The sequence below is a fragment of the Tachyglossus aculeatus genome, unplaced genomic scaffold (assembly GCF_015852505.1).
Source record: "Tachyglossus aculeatus isolate mTacAcu1 unplaced genomic scaffold, mTacAcu1.pri scaffold_88_arrow_ctg1, whole genome shotgun sequence".
Classification (NCBI taxonomy): Eukaryota; Metazoa; Chordata; class Mammalia; order Monotremata; family Tachyglossidae; genus Tachyglossus; species Tachyglossus aculeatus.
Window position 1 is genome coordinate 864,854 of NW_024045096.1, and position 15,604 is coordinate 880,457.

A 15,604-nucleotide genomic window follows, 5' to 3' on the forward strand; every position below is an offset into this window, starting at 1 on the left:
TTGAAATGGCGGTTATGGGGATATAAAGTGGGGATATCAGTGATAAATCAGGAAAGACTTCCTGGAGGAGGACAAGGATGAAGAGTGTAGAATGACCTGAATGAAAGGTGTAAAAATCAGAATCCTTTTCCTACGAGGAACAGGGATATACAGACGCTTTTAAACAGGATTCTAAACTGTGGTTTCGCAGTAGATCTGGGCTGTATTCTCTCAGGAGAGCCTTATCCAGGCAAAGATCCTCACATCCCTCATACTCTGCCCTGACTCCTGGGGTCCCGTCATAGTCTAGACCTCGGACAGCGACACTGAGATAACACCATGACTGTGTGGAATTTCCCATCTTTTAACCTATTCCAGGCTTTCACGCACCACCCCAAATGATGCTGTCTTCCTCACCTTCCTAACACCATTGAACACGCGACCCATTCAAATCCCCAACCAGGCCAAAGATTCGGCGTCCTCTGGAAAAGGGGAGGAAGAAAGGCATCAGGACTATTCTCTGCTTATAGCAAAAGAGTCAGTCTGGACCCAGTAGACTTCTCTTAACAACTGCAGGAGCAAGACTGAGGGTTTTATTCTCTTTGGCTCCCGAAGGACACACAGGGACTAATTGTGAGAACAAAGAAAGTCTCCCCAGGGATGAGTCGGGAGACACTAATGAATGGAAGATGCTTTGGTGGCTCTGGCTGCTAATGATTAATACCGAGTCACGAGGTGGAGATCAATCGCCGCCGACCTCTTGCCCTCGTCCTTCCTCTGGCCTGGAGCGCCCTCTCTCTTCGTATACAGACAATCACCTCCTTCCCTCCATACCACCACCTTCAAGGCCATATTGAAGGCACATCTCCTCCAAAGAGGCCTTTCTTGTCTGAACCCTCATTTCCTCTTCTCCCTTTCCTTTCTGCTTCATTCTTGCCCTTGTATTTGCACTCTTTTGTACCCCTCCTCAGCCCCATAGCACTTATGTACGTATGTGTAATTTATCGATTTATATGAATGCCTTCCCTTCTAAGCTCGTTATGGGCAGTGACCCTATCTACCTACTCTCCAAGCACCTAGTACAGTGCTTTGCACACAGTAAGTGCTCAATAAATATGGTTGATTGATTGATTGATTGATTGATTGATTAACCGTTGGAAAAGAGACGAAGATGGTGAACGGGTACCACTGGAGACAGAGGAATACCAAGTTCTTGCCCAACTACCAGTAAGATGTTACGGAACCGACTCACCTCCTGGGGGACTAATGACGGTTTGTAATGGGGGAACCATCCTCGGGAGGGTCAAAGGGAACTGACTTTGCCATCTTGGGGTGGATTTATGAAAATCAAAATATGTGTTAAAACCCCACCAGATTACCTGGACATTCGGTCTTTTGCTAAAACCTCCTGGGAAGGTGTGGGATTACATGTCCCTGAGTGGAGCTTTATTCAGCCTGTCAGGAAATCAGGATGACGAGAGACCCGCTGAAGTGACCCCCACGGGAGTCTTGTCCACCGGCTGCAGCTCGCGTGGCAACATTAGAACATGTACAACCTGCGTGACAACATAAGAAACAGTGTGGCTTACTGGAAGGAGCACGGGCTTGGTAGTCAGAGGACGTGCGTTCTAATTCCACTTCCACCATTCCTCTGCTGTGTGACCTTCAGTAAGCCACTTAACTTCTCTGCGCCTCAGTTACGTCTTCTATAAAATGGGGATGAAGACTATGATCCCCTCGTGGGACAACCTACTTGCCTTGTATCTATCCAGTGATTAGAACAGTGCTTGGCACCTAGTAGGTACTTAGCAAATGCCATTATTTTCATCATTATTATTATGTAGTCCCCACGCAGACACAGACTGACTCCCGGCTCCGGGTCTGGCCATGTCTCCGTGGCTGCTCTGACTTGTCCCTTCCTCTGGAAATCTAGGATCATGAGCTGACCTATTGTCGAAAAATCAATAATCAATCAATCAATTTAGTGCTTCTTTCTAGGACTTTCAGAGGAGTCTAGCCGGGCTCCCTTGCCCAATCCCCGGGTGAACAGGGAAGAAAGGTCTGGGATCCTCCTCTCCACTTGGTAACATTTCCAGGAATGATGACAAGGATGGAAGAGTAGGTGCTACCCAGCTTCTCTCAGCCGGTGTTCCTGTCGTTTTTCCCTGAGCCCAGGGTTGTCTATGGCTCCCCCCGAATGCGTAGCCCCCTTCTAGGACCTGTGGTAACATATCAACATACTCCCCGCCAAAAACGAACTAGGATTCCAGGCCTATGAATCAATTAATTAGTCAATCTGTCACTCTTCAAGTCCTTCAGCAGTATTTATTGAGCACCCACTGAGTGCAAAGCAATCCATCAATTGATCTCATGGTATTTTCTGAGAGCTTATTGAGTGCAAAGCAATCAATGAAATGGCATTTATTGAGCATTTGCCGAATGAAAAATATCCCATCAATCAATCGGTCAGCATTTGTTCAGGGCTTACTGAGTGATTAGCAATCTATCAATCAATCAATGAAATCTATTCACTGTCAACTCAGTCCTAGGTACTATACTAAGTGCTTGGGCAAAGACAACTAATGGAACTGACGTGGTTCCTGAATCCAGTAATTTCCAATGAAATGGAGGACATAGATAGAGATGATTTGCAACGAGTGGAGCCAGAGAAAAAACAGGAATCAGCTAGCAAGCAGAACAAATGTAACAGATTAGAATGTCTGTCCAAATCAGATTGAATCAGTGCAATTACAGTATAACAAAGACATATGAAAATATGCTGAGGTTAGATGTGAGAGGGAGAGGGAGAGGTTGGGAGTGAGAGAGGAGAATGAGAGGATGGGAGTAAAAGGTATTGAGCCTTTAGATTCCCCTCCCCATAATGACCATTTATGTCACTCCTCTAGCTGCAGGCTCTCATTTAACTGGGATACGGAAGTTGATTTGCAAAATCACATTTCACCTGGGGATTTCTGTTGGCTTCGGCTCAGCCTCACTGAGCATTTATTGAGCATCTGCCGAATGCAAAATATCCCATAAATCAATCGGTCAGAATTTGTTCAGGGCTTACTGAGTGATTAGCAATCTATCAATCAATCAATGAAATCTGTTCATTGTCAACTGAGTCCTAGGTACTATACTAAGTGCTTGGGCAAAGACAACTAATGGAACTGACATGGTTCCTGAATCCAGTAATTGAAACATCTCTATCAGAGTGAAAAGGCTTGACTCTTCCTTGAGTGTATGAGGGGAAAGAGCCGAAGGTACAGGGGGACCTGGCCAGGGGAGGACCTGGCCCAGAAGCGGGGCTGCGGGGGCGCACAGAGGGTTGGATAACTGTCAGCTCCTGTTTGTTGGGTAGCAGATAAAGCATTAAGTTAATCTACGGAGAAGCAGAGTGGCTTAGTGGAAAGAGCACGGGGTTGGGGGTCAGAGGAAATGAGTTCTAATCCTGGCTCCACCACCTGTCTGCTGTGGGACCTTGCGTAAGTTATTTAACGCCTCTGTGCCTCAGTTTCCTCATCTGTAAAATGGGGATTAAGTTTATGAGCCCCATGTAGGAAAATCTGTTACCTTGTATGTACCCCAGAACATAGAACAGTGCTTGGCATACACAGTAAACACATATCAAATACCACAATTTTATTTTTATTTTACAGGCACGAGTCTCTGTGGTCGATCCTCTTTGTCTCCTGCATATTTCCCTGCTGGACTATGTTGCCAAGAGGTCCACACCTCCTGGAGGAAAATCCAACCCGATCCACCATGCCCCGGAAGGTCTGCTTGACCTGGTGGTTCCGTCGGGGGTAGATGAAGGGGTTCCACGTGGGAACCACGGATGTGTTGAGCACCGCCACCCCTTGGTCAGTTCCACCCTGTCCTTTGCAGATAGTTTGATGTACATAAAGATGCAACTGCCTTATGTGACAGAGACAACGACTATGTGGGAGGAGCAGGTGGAAAAAGCCTTTCCTCTGCTGTGTGGAAGGCAGTCTCAGGATGGCAGGGATGGTGGTCATATAGGAAGCGGTCACTAATTCCAGGGTTAGTAGAGGAGTCCCCACGGCAATGACAAGAGCCATCAGCTCCGGGAATGAGGAATCTGAGCACAAGAGCAGGAGCAGAGGGGAGATGTCACAAAAGAAGTGGTCAGTGGCTACTGAGCCACAGAGTCCAGTTGGAGACCATGGATGACTGGAGGAATGATGACCACGAACTCGGTCAGACCAGCCGGGTGCAGACTCTTTGGCTCATAACAGTTGTGTAGTGCAACAGTCTGCAGATGGCGACATAGCGATCTGTCTTGGAAGCCAGAAGCAAGAACTCGGTTGCTCCCAGCAGGAGTAAGAAAAATAGCTGAGTTGCACAACAGTTGTAGGAAATGGTCCTGTCCCCGGTGACAATAGTGGTCAGAAATCTGGGAATGCAGGTGGTCGTGAAGCAGATCTCCAGGAAGAAGAAGCAGCGCAGGAAGAAGTGCATGGGGGTGAGGAGGCGGGAGACCATCAGGGTGAGGGTGGCAATGGTCAGATTTCCGGTATTGCTCAGTACAAGAATCACCGCCTGTAAATTCGCGTCGTTCGTGAGCCCCAAGAGGATGAAGTCAGTGACAGTCTGGTCCAAAATGGGGAAGACTCTAACCCGGGTCAGCTCTAGCTCTGAGTCTCCCGCTTCCCGGGGAAGCTGGCGTCTGAACGTGTCTGGACAGAATTCCTGGCCCTCGGCACCTCTTACACTCTGTTCCACTACTTCCTTTTTCATGGGGTACCACAGGCCTCCGTTCAATCAAGTCTGGGCAGAGACAGGTTCACCTGACTGAGAGATTCAGACATACTCTTCTCCTCCTTTAGGGAGTCCCCCAGAGCAACACCCCCAGGTCCACTCCCTCCCAGAAAACCCTTTCGGTGGCTGTGGGCTGGAGGATGAAGCTGGCACTTTTATTCAGTTTTGGGGGAGCTCAGGATGACCAGAGACTCACCTGAGAGTCGTCATGGAGGTTACCAGTGTCCTGTCCCCTTGCTGCAGCTCGCGTGGTAGCATAAGGTCCTCACGGGGACACAGACTTACCCTCGGCCCTGGGTCAGGCCGAGTTCCTGCGGATGCCTTGAGCTGACCCTCCTTGTGGGAGACCGTATCACGTGATGACTAAACAGGCAATCAATAAAGCTATGCCCCCCGCCTAGGACCTCCAGGAGTGAGCTGGGGTCAGTCTCTCTACTTGGTATCATTTTCCAGAACAACAACAAAGATGGCAGACCAGCTTCCCTCAGCCAGGCGTCTGGTAATGCTTCCCTTAGTCCCATGCTTCTTGTGGTCTCCCTGAAAACTCAGCCTCCTTTTAGGACCTCTGCTCTTGTATCGAGATACTCCACTCCCACAATACTAAAAGGGATGCTAGGCCTATCATTTAATCAATCAATCAATCAATCAATCAAGTCAATCAGTCACTCCATTATTTAATCAATGGCGTTTATTGAACAGCTAAGGAATGTAAATCAGATAGCATTTTGAAAAATGCTTTTTAATGGTATTTGCTAAACACTTACTTTGTGATAGGCGCTATACTAAGTGCTGGAGTACACACAGCTAATCAGCCCCATGTAGGGCTCACAATCCTCATTCCCATTTTGCAGATGAGGTAACTGAAGCATAGAAAAATTAAGTGATTTACCCAAGGTCACAATCTACAAGTGTCAAATATGGGATTAAAGCCCAAGTCCTCTGACTCTCAGACACTGTACTTTCCACTAGGCAATGGTTAGTGAGTGTTAATCAATCCATCCATCAACCAAATGGAATTTATAGACAGCCTTCTAAGTCTTAGGCACTCTATGGAGTGCTTTGGAGAAGACAAGTGGAGAACACATTGTTCCTGTCATACTGATCAATCGAATGGGGGAGACAGACAGGGATGATTTCCAAAGATTAGGAGCCTTTGTAAGAACAAGGGTCAGATAAGGAGCAGAAAAATGAGACAGATTGGAATGACAGCCCAAATCATATTAAATCACTGAAATTATAATTAACATATTCATATAGGTAAATGCAGAGTATGGCTGTTAGAAGGTGGGAAAGATGGTGAGTGTGGGAAGGTGGAGGTGAGGGGGGGAGTGGGAAGTGAGAGTGAGAGGATGAGATTGAGAGGTGGAGGACCTCTGGTTTGCCCTCCCCTTGATGACCAGTGACATCACTGCTACAGGAGCAAGGATTAATGATAATAATAATAATAATGGTACTTATTAAGTGTTTCTTATGTTCCAAGCACTGCTCTAAGCTCTGGGGTAGGTAAAAGTTATTCAGGTTAGACACAGTAACTTAGCTCAAATGTGGAGGGAAATTTGCAAATAACCCCACATTGCACCTAGGGTTGGTTATTGGTTTCGAAACCGACTCAATAGGTCAACCTCGGAATATTCTTATTATGCAGAGGAAAAGGCTAAATTCTCCTCTGAGTGGACCAGGGAGGAGGATTGAGGTATCAGGGGGAACAGGCTAGGAGAGGGATTTCCAGGAGGGTGGGTGCGGGAATGCACAGAGGAATGGAGAACTGCCAGGTCCTGCTGGGCGGGAAGCAGATGAAGCATTAGGCTAATGTACAGGTACTGAGTATCTCTGGACCCTTTGCGACTCCTGCAGATTTTCCTGTGGTAATTTATCACAGATGAGCTCTCACATCCTGGAGGAAACCCCAACCGTTGAATCAAGTCCATGAAGGCACGCTTGACCTGCTCGTTCCACAGCATGTAGATGAAGGAGTTCAGGATGGGAGCCACAGAGTGTTGAGAACCGCCACCCTCTTGTTCAGTACCACCCTGTCTTTGGTGGACGGTTTGATGTACATGAAGATACAACTGCCACATATGATGGAGACCATGACCGTACTGGAGGAGCAGGTGTGAAAGGCTTTTCTCCTCTGATGGGCAGAGGGCAGTCTTAGGATGGGGCAGACGATAGCCGTATATGACATGGCCATCGGCACCAGGGTGTTAAGGAGTGTCCCCAAGGCCAGGACCCATCAACACCAGGTAGCGGGTGTCTGTAAATGAAAGCCCCATCCCTGGGGAAGAATCGCAGATGAAGTGGTTGAGGATGTTGGAGGCGCAGTAGTCTAGCCGGATCATCATCACAACAGGCGGGAACACGATCAGATTACTGGCGAGAAAAGGGCAGAGGACCAGCAGGGAGTAAACGCCCCCTGTCATGACTGTCGTGTCATTCAGGGGCCGGAAGATGTCGACGAAGCGGTCGTAGGACATGGAGGCCAGGAGGAAGAACTCTGTCACCCCCAGGAAGATGAGGAAGAACAGCTGAGTAAGCAGTTGGAAAAGGAAATCATTCTGTCTCCAGTGGAGATAGTGACCAGGAAGGCGATCTTCTGCAAGGAGACACTTCGCAGGTAGAAGTACATAGGGGTGCGAAGGCGGGAGTCCAGCAAGGTTAGAGTAACGATGGTCAGGTTTCCAGTCTTGCTCACTGCGTAGGTGAGAAAGAGGTCGAGAAAGAGCAGACCCTGCTGGTGAGGGTCATCGCTGAGACCCACGAGGATGAACTCTTTTATCCTTCAAAGCCCTACTGAAATCTCACCTTCTCCAGGAGACCTTCCCAGACAGAGCCCCCTCCTTCCTCTCCCCCTCCGCCCCCTCCGCCTTACCTCCTTCCCTTCCCCACAGCACCTGTATATATGTATATATGTTTGTTCATATTTATTACTGTATTTATTTATTTATTCTACTTGTACATATCTATTCTATTTATTTTATTTTGTTAATATGTTTTGTTTTGTTCTCTGTCTCCCCCTTCTAGACTGTGAGCCCACTGTTGGGTAGGGACCGTCTCTATATGTTGCCAACTTGTACTTCCCAAGCGCTTAGTAAGATGAACACAGTAAGCGCTCAATAAATACGATTGATTGATTGATTGTACTTCCCAAGCGCTTAGTACAGTGCTGTGCACATAGTAAGCTCTCAATAAATGCGATTGGATGAATGAATGAATAAATGAATACCCCCGTTCGTTTCCCATGATTGGTTGGCGGAGTCAGCCAAATCTGTAGAAGCAATGGGAGAGATGGGAGAGCTGAGGGCAGGTGCAGGAATAGCCTAAGACAGGGCGAAGAGCCCATGGACCAACCAACAATCGATTTCCCCTCCCCTGGACATTCAGTGGTTCAGGATACGGTTGCCACACGATCCAACCATGAATGCCACAGAGAAGCGGTGAGGCTCAGTGAAAAGAGCCCGGGCTTTGGAGTCATAGGTCATGGGTTGAAATCCCGGCTCTGCCAATTGTCAGCTGTGTGACTTTGGGCAAGTCACTTCACTTCTCTGTGCCTCAGTTACCTCATCTGTAAAATGGGGATTAAGACTGTGAATCCCCGGGGGACAACCTGATCATCTTGAAACCTCCCCAGGGATTAGAACAGTGCTTTACACATAGTAAGTGCTTACAAAATGCTATTATTATTATTATTATTATTATTATTATTATTATTCATACTGTAGTCAGAGAGGGTTTGGTAGGAAAATGTCCCCAGTTTGACACCAGACGATCCACTGGAGTCTTGTGGGCACCCGTTTGACCCCTGTCTTCTAGTCCACCCCTGGCCCTTTTCCTGCAGATAGTACAGATGATCCTGCAGTCCCCTAAAAGCTCCACGTACTCCTGGAAGCTTAGTTCTCTCTGGCTCCCACCTCTCAGTTTATTTCTCACTCTGTCGACTGCCTGCTTCTGCTCTTCTGTCTGCTTCTGCCAGGATCTGGTAGTGACTTCCAGAGTCCAAGATTTATATAGCCTGGGGCAGGGGTGGGAGACCCGTGGGAGACCCCTAGGAAACGGGGTCAAAGATGTGGACCACTACCTTCCATTACCTCCCTCCTCTTCCTCCTCCTTCTCCTTTTCCTTTTCCTCCTTCTTTCCCATTTACCTCCTCTTCTTATTTCTCTTTTTCCTCCTCTCATTACACTTTCTCCTCTATCTCCTCTTCCCTTTTCTTACTCGTTCTCTTCCTCCTCTTTCTTCTCCTCTTACTTCTCGTTCTCCTCTTCCCCCTCGCCTTTTTCCTCCCATTATGCCACTTCTTCCTCTTCCTCCTTTTTTCTGTATTCCTTATCCCCTCTTCCCCTTCCTCCTCCTGCTCCTGGTCATACACCTTCTCCACTTCTCTGGTGTCCTTTTCTTTTGAGCAGCAGTTATACATAATTCAAGAACTATCCTGTGCAATTGATGAACCAGTTACAGCATTAACAAAGCACACCCTATGTGCTAAGCCCCACCTGAAGTACTGAGGTTGATTAGAATGGTCAGATCAGACCCAATTTCTGTCCCACAGGAAGCTAACAGTCTATCTTATCCTTACTTTATAGAGGAGAAAGCTGAGGTTCAGAGTGTTGAACTGTTTGCCTAGGGTTTCCCCATAGGCCAGAGGGAAAATCTGGAATAGAAGCCAGGCCTCCTGACTCCCAGACCCGTGCTCTTTTCCCTAGGTTGCTCTTCCTCCTGCCGAAGAGAAAAGACAGACCCATCACAGGCAAGATGTGATGACTGACCAGACTGGACAACTTCTCTAACAGGGAGCCCGGGCTCTCCAGGGTGGGGGTAAAATCTTCCTCCTGTTCCATGTGGAATGACATCAGCGCAGGAGACGCCTCCTTCCACTGTTCGGAGAGATGCCTATGGCTTCTGCTCACTCGCTTTACTCAAGCCGAAGGCCTGCCCTGGGCCAGGAGATATGAAGAGGAATCGTTAATTTAAGAATGACAGCTTGGGGCTAGGTTCTGGGAGACCTGGAGAATCATTCCAACTCTGCCCCTGGTCTGATGTATGACCTCGGAGAAGTCCTTTCACTCCTGTGGGCCTCCATTTTCTCCTCTGTAAAATGGTGATAAAGTTGTGCGAAAGCATAACCATGCACCTATCCAAGCACTCAGCAAACAGTAAGTGCTTGCTAAGTGTCATAACAATAATAACAACAGCCAGTGAAGTAGAAATGATAGTAACGATAAAAATAATAATGATAATTCACGTCCATTGTCATCGTGACTAATGGATAAAATGCGTGTGTGGGTCCCAGAGAAACGAGGGTACAAAAGAATCAGCTCCCATGAGCTCCACATATCCTTTCGGGGAGAGAATGATGATGGGGGAAGATCAGGGAGGAGAACAGGGACAGACTCACTTTCCAGGATCAGGTCTGATGGTGCTCCTCAGAAGCTGAACCCAGAAGACTGCACTCGGTCCCCCTCGAAGCCGGTTTGGTGTTGCTGCACCAGAGAAAGAGAGGGTCATGATCAGGGAGTATTGTCTAACCTCGTCAAATCTGGGCCTCCTTCCCACAACCGGTCTTCCCCTTATGACTCCTCAACAAGCAGACCCTCTCTCGCGGGCCCCACCCCAGGCCCTCTGAAGGTCATCTCCCCTCCCTTTGTCCCCACCGCACTTCCGATCCAGAACCCAGAGAGACAGCGCCCACCCCAGGTGACTTTCCCATGCTACAGACCCTTAGGGAACGCAAAAAGCTCACAGAGAGCAGGCCCCCTCCCTCCTCCAGCAATGGAGAAAGTAGTAGCAGTGGGCCAAAGCATTGCACTAAGCACTGGGAAAATCACTGGGTGACGCTCAAGACCAACATGGCAAGATCCAGGCTGGTTTTATCCTCTCTGTTCGCGACGAGCTCCATGGACCGGTACCAGGAGTCAGGAGCAGTAATGAGCTTACACCCTTCCCTGCAGTGGCAGCCAGTGGAGACCGGAGCCCGAGGACAACGGGGTAGGTGGGATCTCGGAGGGCAGAGCCGGTGGCTCAGAGCCCAAAATGAAGCGGGAACTGCAAGGACGCAGCCTGGCTGAGTTCTTCCTTGGGGAGGGACAGTTACACCGGACTTGGTCTAGGGGAGGGGAGAGGATCTTCCGCCAGCCCGGTGTTGCCCCACCCTAAAACAGGAACTTCTGGCTGGGCTCCGATTTATGGCCTCAGCCATTTGTTGCTGAATTGTACTTTCCAAGCTCTTAGTACAGTGCTCTGCACACAGTATGCGCTCAATAAATACGATTGATTGAATGAATGAATTTGCGCCTGGACTCCAGTTGTTAATATCATTACTGGTCCCACCCAGGAACCGCCCCCGGAGAATCACAGCCACCAGGTCTTTCCTGAACCCTTCCCAGGATGAAAACACACAAACCCAATCCATTAGGAGCATTAACTGTGTACAGATCTTGGTGCTAAACGCTGAGAAAATAAAAGCAAACAAACCAAAAAAACACAACTGAATTAGGAGACAAGGAGGTTACAATCTAGCCAGGAAACAGACCTAAAATGAATTAAGGATAAAATAGAAAGGTAATTTATAGGAAAGTAAAGGCTTAAATAGAAGACCTACTACTGCAGTAGTAGTAGTAGCAGTAATAATAATAATAATAATAATAATAATAATAATAATAATAATAATGGCTTATTAGGCGTTTATTATGTGCAAAGCACTGTTCTAGGCGCTCGGGAGTTTACAAGGTGATCGGGTTTTCCCACGTGGGGCTTACAGTCTTTATCCCCATTTTACAGATGAGGGAGCTGAGGCAAAAAGAAGTTAAGTGACTTGCCCAAAGTCACACAGCGGACAAGCGGCGGAGCTGGGATTTGAACCGATGACCTCTGACTCCAAAGCCCGGGCTCTTTACACTGAGTCACGCTGCTTCCCCGAGTAGTAGTAGTAGTAGTAGTAGTAGTAGTAGTAGTAGTAGTAGTAGTAGTTATGAGCTCCTTCAGAGAAAAGTTAACTGTACTATTCGTTACCCAGTCAATCAACCAATCAATGTCATTTACTGAGTGCTTACTGAGTAGTGCTAAATTATTGAGATACTTCAATAGAATACACAAACACGTCACCTCTCCTCAAGAATATTACTGTCTAATCAGGAAGGAAGGTATGAGGAAAGTAAGAAGTAGCGTGTCCTAGTGGAAACATCACAGGTCTGGAAGTACCAGAACCCAGGTTCTAATGCCTGTTCTGCCACTTGTCTGTTGTGTAATCCTGTGTCACTTAACTTCTCTGTCTCTCACTTTCCTAGCTGTTCAATGGAGATTCAATACCTGTTCTACCACCAATTTTGACTGAGAGCTTAGTGTGGAACAGGGACTGCATCTGACTTGATGGCCTTGAACTTACCCTAGTGCTTCGTACAGTGTTTGGCACCCAGTAAACAATAAACGAATACAACAACAGTATCAATAGTAACAATAATAATAGCAATAATAATAATTTACCACTAGAATATCCAGATTAAGTAATCAAATGCACAGTTGAATAAAGATGAATGTACAACTGCTGAAAATGGGTCACCCGTGCTAGAGTTGGCTTAATTTAAGATGAAGGGAGATTAACTGGGTGAGTTTAAATTGATATGGACAGAGGTGCTGAGGATTGTTGGAACTGAATAAGTGCTGAGGTGGTAGTTGGGAGTTCCTCACTCCCTACTTCTTTTTCCATGGCCTCTGGGTGATTGGAGAAAGAGAGATTAATCGCTGCTCAGGATAGTTCATTACATAGCTCTGATCACTTCCACCAGCCCTCGGGTTTGAAGACAGAAAAGCGATATTAAAAGCAGATACAGTTATTACATTTGTTTTTTTCAAAGTTGAGTTCAGTTTTCCTGTGAAGAGAAGTGATAACATCGTTCTCTTTGCAGAGCAGTTACTTTTCCCTGTTACAGAAACGAAGAAGGCAGTACTGTTCCACCAAGGCAGAATCACGAATTCTGCTAACGTCATATGAGATCATCACTTGGAACTGATCGGGATTAATTTATTTCCTCCAATTTAGACTGTGACACCTGTCTCCATGTTTTGTTTTGTTGTCTGTCCACCCCTTCTAGACTGTGAGCCCGCTGTTGGGTAGGGACCCTCTCTATATGTCGCCAACTTGTACTTCCCAAGCGCTTAGTACAGTGCTCTGCACATAGTAAGCGCTTAATAAATATGATTTAATGAATGAATGAGACCCATGTGGGACAGGGACCTGATAAATTTGTATCTGCCTCAGTGCTTAGAACAGTACTATTTATTTATTAATGACTCTCTCCCCCTTCAGACGGTAAGCTCGCACTGGTCAGGGAATGTGTCTATTTATTGTTGTATTGTACTCTCCCAAGCCATTAGTACAATGCTCTGTAAACAGTAAGTGCTCAATAAATATAATTAACTGACTGACTGACTACTTAACACGTAGTAAGTGCTTATTAAATCCCATAGGAAAAGAGATAGATTACATTCCGAGGGTCTTAGAGGTTACTTAACCCATTTTACCTTTAACAGGCATTCATCATGGTGGAGGTGGTGTTTGAAAAATGGTTTGGAGGAGAAGGAGTTATTTTGGCTGACATAGATGGAGAAGACAGACGATTATCTAGGTTTTTTTTTTCCCAGCTCTGTCAGTGGTCTTTTGATCACCGCGGACAAGTCATTCAAGTACGAATCAGAGTCACACTCACAAAATTTACAAGTAAAAGACTGGGAAAGAAGAAATACACAAGGTAGTGAAAGTGGCTAAAGGGACATCCCACCCAGGAAAGGGAGGTATTAATCAAGGAAGGTTTCCTGGAGGGAGTAGCATTTGGCTCTGAAGGAGGGTTCTGATGTTTTCGGGCTGAGGGAGGAGGGCAGTGTGTTTCCTGGAGCGGAAAGGGAGTAGGATATGAAATATTGCAGGACTGCTAGTGAGGTACATTTGGAAGGTTTGCTTGGGAGGAGGAACGGCCACAGTCAGGGTAGGAGGCTTGGGAGAAGAGAATAAATTAGAATCGGGGAGATAGCAGCGTGACAATCCTAAATCCAACATAGAGGACTTCTCATTTGATGTGAATAGAAATGGGTTAGTGAGAAACATGTGACACATTCTCATCCCACGAGGAGCTTCCACTCTAATGGGTGAGATAGACATAAAATATATTTATAAATGGAGTTATCAGAACAAGGTACTGAGTGTTCAGTGAGATTCCCTGCTCCATCACTTGCCTGTTGTGTGACCTTGGGCAAGTCATTTCACTTCTCTGTGACTCGGGTCCCTCATCGGTGAAATGGGGATAAAGACTGTGAACTCTTTGTAAGAGAGGGACTGTGTTCAACCTGACTATCTTATATATACCCCAGTACGTAGGACTATGCCTGTCACATAATAAGCACTTAACAAATGCCATAATAACAATTCATGAATAATCATTCATTCATTTTACTACTTCTGCTATTACATCTGCTGCTACTATTACTACTATATCTACTCTGACTACTTCTATTAGTTTTACTACTTCTGCTACTACTACTGCTGCTTTGCTATTATTACTTTTATTGCTGCTACAATTTTCAATCAATCACTCAGTCAGTGGCATTTATTGAATACTTCCTGTACAATGCACTTGGGGGAGGACAATACAGTCGAGTAGGTAGTCATGATCCTTGCCTACCAGGAGCTTACAGTCTTTAGAGGGAGATAGATGCTAAGATAAATTCCAAATGGTTATGTACATAAGTGCTGTGAAACTGAAAGGGGGATGACTATCAACGTGCTTATGGTTTACAGATCCAAGTCCATAGGTGACACAGAATGGAGGGCTTAGTCAGGGAAGGGTTTTTGGAGGCAATATGATTTAGTAGGGCTTTGAAGGCACAACTCCTCCAAGAGACCTTCCCCGACTAAGCCCTCCTTTCCTCTTCTCCCAGTTCTTTCTCCTTTGTACTGACTTGCTCCCTTCATTCATCCCCATCCCAGACCCACAGCAGTCATGTAAATCAGTAATTTATTTATTCATATCAAAGTCTTCGTCCTCTTCTGAATGTAAACTCTTTTTGGGTAGGGAATGTGTCTGTTCATTTTTATATTGTACTCTCCCAAGAACTTAGTACAGGGCTCTGCAAGCAGTAAGCTCTCATTAAATACAATTGAATGAATGAATGAATGAATGAAGTGGTGGTAGTGGTGGCCTGTCAGATATGAAGCCCCGTTCATATCTCCAAGGGAATTCCAAGCCAGAGGGAGGATGTGGGCAAGAGGTCTGTGGTGAGAAAGAAGGGATTGAGGTACAAGGAATGGCTGGAATTAAAGAAGCTAAGGGTGTGGGTTGGGTTGCAGTACGAGATGAGGGAGTCTGCTTCTAGACTCTCATCCCGTTGTTGGGTAGGGCCCGTCTCTATATAGTGCTAACTTATACTTCCCAAGTACTTAGTACAGTACTCTGCACACAGTAAGCGCTCAATAAATACAATTGAATGAATGAATAAAGTAGAAGGGGGAGAGCTAATTAAGTGCCTTAAAGCCTATAGTTAGGTTTTGCTACTTGATTGACAGGTAGATGGCCAACAGTTGGAGGTTCTTGAGGAAAGAGGAGATATAGAATGAGTCTTTTTTTTAAGAGAAATGATCCGGGCAGCAGAGTGAAGTATGGAATGAAAATGGGAGAGACAGAGAATAACTATTACAACCACTACTATTTATATATGTATTTATTCATTCATTCGCTCATTCAATCTATTTAGTGAATGTTTACTGTGCAGAGAGCACTATACTAAGCGCTTGGGACAGTACAATACAATAAAGAGTGACAATCCCTGGCTACTTTGAGCTCGCAGTCTGGGGTGGGAG